This window comes from Castanea sativa, chromosome 1 (genome assembly GCF_040712315.1).
Source record: "Castanea sativa cultivar Marrone di Chiusa Pesio chromosome 1, ASM4071231v1".
In the NCBI taxonomy this organism is placed as follows: domain Eukaryota; kingdom Viridiplantae; phylum Streptophyta; class Magnoliopsida; order Fagales; family Fagaceae; genus Castanea; species Castanea sativa.
In genome coordinates, this window is record NC_134013.1 from 68,755,623 (window position 1) to 68,767,219 (window position 11,597).

Sequence of the window (11,597 nt, forward strand, 5' to 3'; positions counted from 1 at the left end):
TCAAAAGTTGTAGATCTCTGATCTCTCTTCTTCCTCTTTTATTGTGTTGATTATGACAGAAACTTGGTTCAAGCTTGGCCTTCCCTCCGGTGAGAGCAGAACACATTTTATAGCCACTTGTAGCAAGTTTACCATCCTCTCTTCACTTGCACCTTCTGAAATTAGGGACTTGTCAAAGACTTCAACAGTCCACTCTTCTTGAAGAACTGAGTGAACCCAATCTGCTAAGTCAACTCCATTGTTCTGCCACCATTTTTGCAGTAAGTAGATCTAGAAGAATAACACCAAATCCATAAATCTCCCAATTGAAGTCTCTGGATGCACTGGTCCCAGTAACATTGGCCAGAGATGAGCCATATTGATCACTATCCACAGCCATAAGACCATATTCACTTATGCAAGGCTCCATGTTCTTATTCATCAAGATGTTGGAAAATTTCAAGTTACCATGAACAATTCCATATTCTTTTAGTTCCTGATGCATGAAGGCTAATGCGTCGGCAATGCTGGCTGCAACACCAAGTCTGCTTGCCCAGTCAAATGTTTCTCCCACTTGGTTGTTTCCTGAAATGTAACATATAGTACCTCAGAAGCCTTCAAGACAGCATTTTAAGTTATTATAAGGGTGTTACAATCAATCCAATATAAGAAAGGATTTGTACAAGTTCAATTGGAGAAAGAGGGTGTTTCTGTTTGTTCATAAAAGTTTTCCTACATAACTGCAACGTATTCTATTAATCATGCCGTTTAACACAAAAGATACATTGATATTGCAATTTTGATATTTACCATGGAGAAGCATGAATAGACTTCCATTCTGCTGGTATTCATAGACCAAAAGCTTCTCATATTTGGAACAATAAAAGGCAAGAGCTGGCAGTACATTTCGATGCTTTACTTGGTCAATCAGTTTCATCCTCTGCTCAAACTCATTGTTTGAAATTTCCCAGTCCTTAATCCTTTTGACAACCAGGATCATCCCATTACCAAACATGACCTTATAGACTACAGAGGGTTCCATGCTTTCCTATTCCAAGCAACTCGGCTGGAGCACTGAGTAAGTCCTCAAATTTAAGCCCATTCAACACAGAGCTTTCAAGGACTACCATTGAGTTTAAAACCAATGTACTTTCACTTAAATTACCTATATTTTCTGACCTGCTCACACTTGATTTGTACTCAGTTGATGTAGGGGCAAGCTTACTGACACTATCATCAACTACTGCTACCTTGTTTACTGCCTCAAGTCCCTCAACCCTCTCTTTCCTCTTTTTCAATTTGCACAGCTTGAAAATGATTAACACGAGACAAGCAAAGGCCAACACAACATAGCCTGTGTACATAAGAGTCTGATCTTTTGACTTACTCTTTGAATTGTTGTCACCATTTAATGGGAGAGATGGACATTCTTTTGGCAATGGTTTTCCACATAATTCAGGATTGCCTGAGAAACTACTACTGGAGAAACGGCCTCCTACATCTGGAATTGGGCCACTGAAGTTGTTGTTGGAGACATTGAACTGATCAAGATTGGAGAAATCAAACTTGGGTATCTGCCCACTTAGCTGGTTGTCTTGAGCAAGGAACATAGTGAGCCTTGAAATTCTGGACAACTCTGGCAAGTCACCAGAGAACTTATTTGGTGAAATATCAAGTCTTTTCAGATTGCCTAGCATGGCGAACGAATTGGGAAGGCTTCCAGAAAATTGGTTACCACTTAAGTATAAGTGAGTAAATTGCTTGCAGTTTGCAAATTCAGCTGAGATTCCTCCACCAATATTGTTGCCATTAAAAAAAAGAGCAGCAATAGATGCAGCAAGGGCTCGTGTGCCACAAAAAGAAGTGGCATCAAGAGTTCCATTAAGATTTATGCTAATAAGAAGTAGCTTTGTCACAGAAGTATTCTTTTGATCACAGGAAACACCACGCCAATGGTTCGTACAGGGATCTAAGGATGAGTTCCAACCTAAACTGACACCAAGTTGGGCATTATTGTTAGAGAGTTTTGCAAGGAAGCTTATAAATGAGGTCTTAACCTCTTCCTCTACAGAATTTGTCATGTGGAGGAGTAGAAAAAAGGAAATGAAGATCACCCAGATGGAAACTTGATTCATTTTTGTGTTGTGATATGAGATTTGATGCAAACAGGTCTAGAGAATGGCCTTGTTGGTTAAACTTGGGAGTTATTAATATGGGACAGTTTTTGAATATTTAGATATTGTGGAACTAGAAGGAAATTCCAATGTCAAGTACTTGCTGTCTTGCTGGAATTAGTTATGAAGCCAATTGGTTGATTTTACAATGAAAATTTTATATGGGCATTGGCACTAAATGGTTAAAGAATAGTCCATTTGAATCGAATCACAATTGAATATATGGAGCCAAGACAGCCGGCAGCTACAAACTGTTAAAAAGAGACATTTGCATTCAAAATGGATCGTTATTCTTGAAACATTATACTAACAATAATTTTATCCTATGTAACAAGTTTGATGCTCTCCTAGTCAATAGACATTGTTCGTGGAGGTGACCATTTCAAAAAAGCTCACGCCTAACAACTACTAGCTTCATTAAGTTACTACGATCCAATAAGCAATGAATGATCAGGCTTGGTGAAAAGGCCATAACCATAGTTTTGTTTGATCTTATTTAATGTACAAAACCAATATTATACATGTGTAATTTATCTCCAATTAACTGTTTATAATGGGTTCCAATTAGCTCAACTGGTAAAGTTTCTGATGGTTGAATAAGAGATCTGAGGTTCAATCCCTGCCTACACTAAAAACCGATTAGTGTCTTAATTTGATGATAAAAAGTTATTATCAGGAGCAAACGACATAGGTTAAAACTATCTTAAAAAAAAAAAACAAAAAGCTGTTTACACATAGAGCATATAGATTAAAATAATCATTAAGCTCTTATACCTTTCACGTCAAAACTATCATACATAATGATAAAGAAGGCCATCACAATGACTTGACAGTTTTGGATTTAGGGCAGATGGAGTTCAAGAAATTCAAAGCATTTGACAAAAATTAGTTCATAGTGAAACCAGCATCTCTCTATTAAGTCAAAACTATCATACATAATGATAAAGAAGGCCATCACAATGACTTAACAGTTTTGGTTTTAGGGCAGATTGAGTTCAAGAAATTCAAAGCATTTGACAAAGATCTCATAGTGAAACCAACATATCCCTATCTAGTTTCATTTCTAAAAGTGAATCTTGTCCTTATGTTTACCCTTTACACGTTTTTTATCCCCCATGAATCTCACGTAAATAATCCGTGAATTACTTATCAAACATCACATTCATCCTTGTCTTTACAAGCATTTCAGCCCCCACTAATGGCATGCAAATAATCCATGAATTACTTATCAAACATCACATTAAATACTGCAGTATAAAAGTGAATTAACCACTAAATTATTCTTTGTAAGTTGGTGTCGGGGGCTTTTAGACCCACTTGTATGAAAAACTAATGGAACTACTAGTCTGAAAGTAAAAACCACTGGGGTGGGAACTTTCCCAAAAAAGCAAATTCATCGAGTAAAACCTTTACCTAGACTCTACAACCCGTAGATAGCTTACAAAAAAAAGTGAATTAACCACTAAATTATTCTTTGTAAGTTGGTGTCGGGGGCTTTTAGACCCACTTGTATGAAAAACTAATGGAACTACTAGTCTGAAAGTAAAAACCACTGGGGTGGGAACTTTCCCAAAAAAGCAAATTCGAGTAAAACCTTTACCTAGACTCTACAACCCGTAGATAGCTTACAAAAAAAAAAGAGAAAAAGAAATCTTCATGCACCAAATCGTCTAGACTCTTCAAAATATGAATTGCCTTAACAAATGACACACTCGTGGTAATGACTAAAATGTTCGAGCAGCTTCAAGAGCTTCTTGAAGGTTTACTTCACAGCAATAATTAATTCTATGGTGGTGTTATGGCTTTAACTTTTTCAACAACTTATATTCAGATTTACTTGAAACTTTCCAATATGGTAAAATTAAGAAAACTTGGTTACACAAACCCTAATCACACAAAATGAGTATCTCTCTCTTAAAATCTTTTCTAGACCGACTTATAATTAATGTCTTTTAAATAATGCAACAAACGGATAGCAAGGTGAGGGAGTCATGTTGGGATAGCCAGATTCAACAAACAATGGTTTGTCTCCTCGTAATTAACTGCCGTGATTAGGGGTGTACAGCCAACCTGCCAAAATCGACTCGACCCAACTCAGCCTGCCTGGTTGGGTCAGTTTTTAGGGCTTGGTGGTTGAGTTAGGTTACAAAATGTTTTTTGATAGCGGGTCGGGTTGGGTTAGGTTTGGGTCATAAAATTCCAAACTCGCCAAACCCGACCCAACCCACCCATATATTTAATATATATTATATAATTAATAATTTTTTAAAAAATAACTAAATCTTCATATCCTATATAAAAGCCAATTAGTTCAAACAAACCCTAGTAATTTACTCTTGTTGTTTAGTCAGTAGTGTTATTTGTCTTTAAGAAGCTACATTGATACTAATCTTTAGATTTTTTTAATATATTTATATTTATATTTATATTTTTTATACTTAATTTAATAATAATAGTAATAAAAAAAATTGTCTAATCCATGGGTTCAACTCGACCCAACCCAACCCATGTGAGTTGGGTTGGACTTAAGTGATGGGTTGGGTTGGGTTGAATTTTTTTTAACCGACCATAGTAGGTTGGGTCAAAAAATCTCCTTAACTCGACTCAACTCGGCCCATGTGTTGGCGACATATTTTTATGTAATTGGCATATCCTTTGACAAAACGCACTTTACTTGTATTTGGGTTAGTCTAAGTAGGTTCAAGATGATCAGTACAAGTGGTTAAATTGAAGACATGAAAGATTACTCAAGAATTGCTCAAGAAAAGTGCAAACTGCAGGTCTCGATACCTCCTCGACAGAAGCTTGATTTGTCGAGATTCATTAAAGCTCCATAGATGCTCTGATCGATCGAGCTTACGGGATTCAGTTTATAGCTAGCAACGTTTTTACTCTAAAAGGCTATTTGTTTATGGGTTTGTATAATTCTTATTGGATTAAGAAAGCCCAATGTTTGTGTAAATCTATTTGGAATAGGAGAGCCCATTAAAACTCCTATTTAAAGGAGGTGGAAAAAGAAAAACTCAACCCTAGAGAGCTTCATTAGGTTTTCTTTTTGAAACCCTAGCCTCCTTCTACAGAAAAAAGAGTTATTGCTGCGTTTCTTGTACGCTTTTGGGTTTTGTAACCAAGCAAAGTCTTTTGCACCAACATTGAAGATCTTATTGGTGTTTCTATGTGAAGCTGCTGCAAATCAACTACAACAATCAAAGGGTTGCTGTGATGTTAGTCACGTACGGGATTCGTCCAAAGGAGTAAGTCGCGTACTGGGATCCGCGCAATTGGTTAGTCACGTACTTAGGAGTTATGCATTAAAAGGAGAAATTGTCACTACAAAATAAGTCCAATTGGGTGTTGGGGTAAGGGTTCAACTGTAAGTTGGTAAGGTACTTGAGATTCTTTTACTTGTAACTGCTTGTTGTGATAATAGTGGAATTTTGGGAGTAGTGACCTTAAAATCACCCGGTGGAGTTTTTGCTGTGTAGGTTTTCCCATTTGTAAACAAATCACCATGTCATTTATTTTTCCTTGCATACTTAGTTTAATTGGTGATTTGTTTGTGCTATCACGCGCTTTGCATGTTAACTTGATTAATTAATAACTTAGCTAATTAATCAACTATATTCATCACAAGAGGTCAATACGTTTTTGGCCTATCAAGTGGTATCAGAGCAGGCACACTCTGATTAGGTTTTAATCTTTACTGTGTGATTCATTGACCCCTGTTGTCATGGAAATTCTTGATTGTTTTGATTTGCATGATCTTGTGTCGAATGATGATGATGATATTCATGATGCCTATTGCAAGCTTTATAATTTTTGTATGAAATCTCTTGAATGTTCTACAAAATTAAAAGCTAAATTTAAAAAGGTCAAGCTTGAAAAAGATAATTTGATTGCAAAATTAAATGAAGCCAATAATTTGAACAAGAATTTTAAAAATCAAATTTTATCTCAGGTGGACAAAATTAAGAGTTTGGAAGAGCAACTAGTTGAATTTAAAACTGAAGTTGAAAAATTAACTAATGTCAAATTTGTTGTTGAGCCTAACTCAAAAGAAAAAGATTTTTATATTCCTCCATTTCAAAGGAATAAAGAAGAGTTGAAGGCTGATATTGATAAGATAGACAAAGGTAAACAATTTGATGTTAACGCTGAAGTTTCTAAACCTATGTCTAAAACTCCTCCTAGGTTGAATAAAAATTCTAAATTTATTCTCACTTGTCATCATTGTCATATTGTTGGTCATATTAGGCCAAATTGTCCGAAGTTGAGGTCTCTATCAACTTCTAAGGTTAGACCTCCTTCTAGGAAGCCGAATAGCTCTAAAACTACTCATGTTTGTCACTATTGTGGTGCTTCCGGTCACACTCGGCCTAATTGTTACATGTTGTTTCCTCATAAGTGAGTGTCTAATAGGTCTCATCCTTTGTCTAAAGGCTTTGTACCTATTCTTGGTGAGTTATAAAAAGTTTTGAGCTTTTTAACTCAATTTCAGGGGAATTCTAATTCCTCTATATCCTTTAGTAGTCATACTAGGACACGTGCTTTTTCATCTTCACGGTCAAAGACTTATGCTGTGTGGGTGAGAAAGGATCCTAAGACTTAATTGTCTTTTCTGTTTGTCCTCTGCTTTAATTCTTTCTATCTACAGTAGGACTCTCTTTGCTTGATTTCTTATCTGCTTTTAAATCATGTTTTCATGCATCTGCATTTTTTTTCCTTTCTTGCTTTCATGCATATGCATCTTTCTTTTATGCATTGCTTTGCTTTGTTTAACGTGTTTTTGTTTGTTTGTTTTCAGTTTTGATTTATTTTGTTTTCAAAATAAAAATAAAAAGGAAAAATTTTTAAAAATACAAAAACAGTGTGTGTTTGTGTACATCGGTTCTTGTGAACCTTAAAATGGTCTTTGAAATAGAGTTTTCTAAACTTTGTATCTCTTGTAGCTTAGATGAGCATTCCTATGCATAACTAAGCAAGTGAGTTTTGTGGCTTTTTGTTTGTGATGAGTAAGGTTAAGTGATCTCTTGTACTTAACACTCGTATCACTATTTTTGACGGGTAGGATTAGAAAATCCTAAGAGAAAGGTATAAATAATCATCTCACCACTGTTGCCCGCCAATCATGATATGACATCTGTATGTTTCGGCATAGCAAAAGTGCAATGTCAATGACATCTGTATGCTTCGGCATAGCAAAAGTGCAATGTCAAAAGGCTTAACATAATTGGGTATTTCTTTTCTCTTCTTTGTATATCCATGCATGATTTGCTTAATAAAAAGAAAATATGCAAAGAAAATAAAAGCAAAAAGATCAAAAATGCTTTAAACATGATTGCAAGCGTGTTTTCTAGGAAATGTGAGAGTTATAGAATGTACCTCAAAGGTGATAGTCCCCATCAAACAGTTATGATTGTGTATAAGTTAAAGTGATTTTCTCATATCTCAAATCGTCATAACATAGAGACACTTATGCAATCTTGCGATGTTTTCACACATAACACGTAATATTCTTTGTTACTCTTGATACATGTGCAAGTACAATGTGATTTAGCCATCACAAGGTTTATATGCGTTGATGTATGCTCATTAAACTGTCTTGACTTGTTTTTGAAATATAAAATCGGTTAAACCTGTTTAGTGTGTGAGTGTGTGTTTTGGGATCCATGTGCTTAAGATTGTTGTTGAAAGATTATTTTGAGAGTATAATATGTTGATTGGATCATTGGTTGAGTTGCATACGTGATTGCATTCATGTCTGTGTTTTTATCTTCTAAAAAAACTGCTTTTAAAAGCTGGCTCGACACCTCCCCAACACCTGTCTTATCTATCAAGCTCTTATGTTGCATCTTATCACAATCTTGACACCTTTCGATAGCTAGGTGGATTGATCGAGATATCTCCTGTCTCCTCGATAACTTTTCAATAGCTATTCGATCCATTGAGGTATGCTCGATAGTTTCTCGACACCTCTCGATCGATCAAGATACCCTTGCATGCATTTCATTTATCTTTATTTTGCATTTTTTTTCCTTTATGTCCATAGCATCTTGTTTTTCTTTTTCTTGAAAGTCTATGGTTCCTTATTCTTCTCATTCCCTCTGTATTAGTTTTCTATCTATCTCCGGTCAAGTCTTTTGGCTTTTTATACCCTTTGATAATCGTGTTAAAAAGGGAGAGAAATTTGAGAATTGAATGTCATTCCTCAGGGGGAGTAATAGACTTAGGGGGGAGAACTTCATGTTAAAGGGAGGAAAGTTTTTGTTGTAACTAACTTATGGGGAGAGTTAGTTTAATACACATTGATATTGATATATATTTGTATTGTGTATCTTTTGGTTTTGTAACCATTTTTACATACATGATGCTTATCAAGTGTTATATGTGATGATGTATGTGTTTCACTCTTTATCTCACATGTGTTGTTTCTTTTCTCTTTTTATACACATATTTCTTGTTTATTTAACTTGTCATTGTTTTCCACATGGTACCTTGATGTGTTTTGTTTAGTGCCTTTCAGGAAAGACAAGTTAAAGTCAAGTCAAAATTCCGAACCTTCTTCTTGCTGCAACTTCCAAGGTTTAGATCCTTTAGACTAGGCTTATTTATTCTTGAGTAGAATGTATTCTAGGACATTCAATGTACTCTTGTGGCTTTGTCACGGATTGCCAAAGGGAGAGATTGTTGAGGACATATTTTTATGTAATTGGTATATTCTTTGACAAAACGCACTTTATTTGTATTTGGGTAAGTCTAAGTAGGTTCAAGATGATCAGTACAAGTGGTTAAATTGAAGACATGAAAGATTACTTAAGAACTGCTCAAGAAAAGTGCAAACTGCAAGTCTCGATACCTCCTCGACAGAAGCTCGATTTGTTGAGATTCATTAAAACTCGACAGATGTCCCGATCAATCGAGCTTACTAGATTTAGTTTATAGCAAACAACGTTTTTACTCTAAAAGACTATTTGTTTATGGGTTTGTATAATTCTTATTGGACTAGGAAAACCCAAGGTTTGTGTAAATCTATTTGGAATAGGAGAGCCCATTAAAGCTCTTATTTAAAGGAGGTGGAAAAAGAAAAACCCAACCCTAGAGAGCTTCATAAGGTTTTCTTTTTGAAATTCTAACCTCCTTCTACAGAAGAAAGAGTTCTTGCTACGTTTCTTGTACGCTTTTGGGTTTTGTAACCAAGCAAAATCTCTTGCATTAATATTGAAGATCTTATTGGTGTTTCTATGTAAAGCTGCTACAAATCAACTACAACAATCAAAGGGTTGCTGTGAAGTTAGTCATGTACTAGGATTCGTACAAAGGAGTAAGTCACGTATTGGGATCCGCGCAATTGGTTAATCAAGTACTTGGGAGCCGTGCATTGAAAGGAGAAATTGTCACTACAGAATAAGTCCAATTGAGTATTGGGGTAAGGGTTCAACTATAGGTTGGTATGGGTTCAAGTATAGGTTGGTATGGTACTTGGGATTCCTTTACTTGTAACCGCTTGGTGTGATAATAGTGGAATTTTGAGAGTGGTGACCTTAAAATCACCCGGTGGAGTTTTTACCATGTAGGTTTTCCCCATTCATAAACAAATCACCGTGTCATTTATTTTCTGTTGCATACTTAGTTTAATTGGTGATTTGTTTGTGCTACCACGTGCTTTGTATGTTAACTTGATCAATTAATAATTTGGCTAATTAATCAACTTAATTTATCATAAGAGGTCAATACGTTTTTGGCCTATCACCATGCACACCCCTAGCCATGATGAGTTGATAGATAACATTTCCCTAACCCCAATCCACCATTACTTCTTTATTTTTGGACTTAATCCACCATTACTTCTTTATTCTTGGACTTAATCCACCACTACTTTAGGAAGACTACTCGATTACATACAACTGCTCCTTAAGATAATTCTTCCGTGGATGTATATACCATACCGTGATGTCCTTTACATATCACAGTTCCTATTTTACATTTTTTAATCGAAACTCAAAAGTAAACACAACGCTCTTATGGTCCAGTACCATCCATCTATTTACTTCAGGCTTTATCTCCAAAAAAAAAAAAAAAACGCTTTAATTATGGTGGTCAAAGCCCTTATCTACACTTAACATTTAACAACCTCCCCTCTTCCCCAAGTAAACCTTATAAAGGTGAAAAAGAAGATTACATTTTTATTCTACAAGGTTTGGGTTTTTTTTTTTTTTTTTGGGTCAATTGGCATGATATTAACAACAACAAAAGAAATTACAATCTGGCCACAGAGGCCAAAGTTGAGGCTACCTGCCTTTAACAGTACAACCCATTTCTATCAAATACAAGTAGATTATCTAGTTCATTAGGGGGGGAAACATAAAAAACAACAAAATCCTCCCTCATGTAGCACCCATTCTTTGCCATATAGTCCACACACCTGTTCGCCTCTCTAAACACATGAGCTACCCGAACCTGTGTGAGACTTGCCATGAGTGATCTGCAATCAAGAAGCAATGAAGAAAAGGTTTTATTAGAGTTGTCAGCATTCTTTAACATCTCCACAATTACCTTGGCATCAAGCTCCACTTCCAAGTTTCTAATTCCCAACTGAATGGCAAGAGATAGCCCATCCCTCAAGGCCCACAACTTAGCCATAACTTGTAGTGTACCCAATTGATCTTGAGTACCCTCTAAGCCACATCCCATCACTATTTCTAATTAATCCTCCACCACTAGCTTTACCTAGGGTTCCCAAGTGATGCTCCATCTGTGTTGAGCTTGTGCCAACCCAAACTGGGCTTATGCCATTTAATAGGGATAACAACCCTGCTAGTAAGAGCATCCACAGCAGTGGAGCTAAAAATTTAGCAATTTAGCTCCACCAAAAGTTACTTTATCTATTTTACCTACACACATGCTGCAGCAGTGGATCTATTTTAGCTTTCAACACAATAAAATAATATAAACATCACAATAAAATAATATATCTACTACAAAAAAAATAATACATCTCACTACAATAAAAACACCACAATAAAAAGGTAATGTGAACACAAAATAAAAAATTAATTTTTTTTAGCTCTCATGAACAGTGCACATCTATCTATAGATGTGCACTATAGCAATGAGCTAAAAAAATATAGATTTAGCTCCACTGCTGCATGCTTCTTTTTGGTGTTTTGGTGGAGCTAAAATAGCTATATAGCTATTTAGCTCCACTGCTGCAAGTGCTCTTAGAGTGTACCCAATTGATCTTGAGTACCCTCTAAGCCACATCCCATCACTATTTCTAATTAATCCTCCACCACCAGCTTTACCTGGGTTCCCAAGTGATGCTCCATCTGTGTTGAGCTTGTGCCAACCCAAACTGGGCTTATGCCATTTAATAGGGATAACAACCCTGCTAGTAACATGTTTAGCTTTACTTGTACAGTAAAAATACTCCACAGCTTGGCCACA

The 11,597-nt window shown here is 35.9% G+C and overlaps 1 pseudogene; it reads right to left on the reverse strand.

Annotated features, from left to right (window-relative positions):
* On the reverse strand, nucleotides 1-10,844 carry LOC142632886 (putative inactive receptor kinase At4g23740; annotated as a pseudogene).
* Between the last annotated feature and the right edge of the window lie 753 nt (nucleotides 10,845-11,597).